This window comes from Empidonax traillii, unplaced genomic scaffold, assembly GCF_003031625.1.
Source record: "Empidonax traillii isolate 1590-97213 ecotype Southwest subspecies unplaced genomic scaffold, ASM303162v1 scaffold175:size1888319, whole genome shotgun sequence".
NCBI classification, from domain to species: Eukaryota; Metazoa; Chordata; class Aves; order Passeriformes; family Tyrannidae; genus Empidonax; species Empidonax traillii.
Genome location: NW_020955368.1, coordinates 398012 through 399626, shown reverse-complemented (window position 1 = coordinate 399626; position 1615 = coordinate 398012).

The window sequence follows — 1615 nt, the reverse complement described above, 5'->3', positions numbered from 1 at the left end:
ACGGGCTGTGAACACCACACAGTGCGTCACCCTGAGGGACAAGGACCATCGTGACTCAGCCCTGACCTGGGCCTCCCCAGCCATCCTGTGATACCCATAACCACAAGGATACTAAAAGGAGAGAAGGGGAAGGTCTGACAGGAGGTTATGTGACTAGGGACACTCAGGTTTAGGTTTCTTCTTGGAAGCACTCCTTAACGCAGTGACCGCCAAGGGAGCAGCTACTTAACCAGCGCACAGAAGACACGCATGCCTTAAGGGCAAAATGAGAAAAAAATTGTGAAAATGGCTGCAAATGTCTTTGACTTTAATGGGTTTCATCTATTTACCACCCAAATGGATTTGGAGTTAAGCTCGAAGAGCCAGGGGATTTTAGATAGGCAGAATTTAATGGCTGAGACTGTAATTTTGTCCAAGATCTTGGGTTTGATCCTCCTCTTGTGAGAAGAGCAACCAAATGTTTAACACATGCTTCCACTGAAGGACAGACCTTGCTGGAGGGGCTGGTGCTACTGCCACTCACAGGGACATTTGGGAGAAACCCAGTCAACTGAAAATCCCTTTGTTGGCTCTCAACTTTGAGACTTAGAGGAACTCAGATGAAAGATGGAGAAAATAGTCATTAAGGCATGCCCTAGCATTAGCAGCAATAATTCACAGGCTCTAGCTGAGGATATCAGGGCAGTTTGCCAGCACCACCACAAGGCAGGGGGGTGCTGCTACCCACACTGGGAAGTCAGGCACTTCTGAGCTCAACTGACTCACCTTAAATCCTTCTGCAAAAGAAAATCAAACTACAGTGACACCTGGGACATGGCATGTAACAGAGGAAGCAGCGCAGGTGTTATAGATGTGGTGCTGAACCAGGGCTCAGCATATCTTCTCCAGTAGTATCTCCAGTACCTCTGCTTTCTCCACCTGAAGAACTCCTTGCTGTGTCGGCTCTGGAGCAGCCTGGCCACAGCAGCACCAAGCAGATGACATTAGTCACCAGGCAAGAGCTCATCTTGCATCGTGGACCTCAGCTAGGTCAACAGAAGTTCCATGTGGTGCTGAGGGCTGCTAGGCTGACATGCCCTGGGAGAAGGAGAAGGGTTAGGAACCAACATGCCCACTCCCTGCTGTGAATTCAGGCATCTCACAGCTTACATCCCATTGATTTTTAGTATGACTTAATGTTGTCTAAGGGGTTAAGGTGACTTGAAAGCAGAAGTCAGACACCTAAATAACAGAGATACTTTTAAAAATGACAGAGGGTCTCCTGAGGCCCCTTCTATCCTGAATTTTCCTACAATCCCGAGAAATGCATTCTATTCCCAGCTGTGCCACAGCTCTGACTGTGAACTGCACCTCTCCATCCCTCCCTCACTCCCACCCTGCCTGCCCACCCTGCACAGACCCCTGGCCCTGCTCCCCCCTGCGTGGCTGGGGTAAGGGGAGTTAAGGGGTTTCAGGGTGCCAGCAGAAGGCAAGAACCCACGCGTGCGGGCTCCCTTGTTATCCCCGAGAAAAACAGGGCAGCCCGTTTTGCTGAGGAATAATTCTTCCAAGTGGATCCGATTCGGTAGCAGGGCAGCAACCGAAGGTTTCCAGGAGCGATGGGACGGATGTCTGC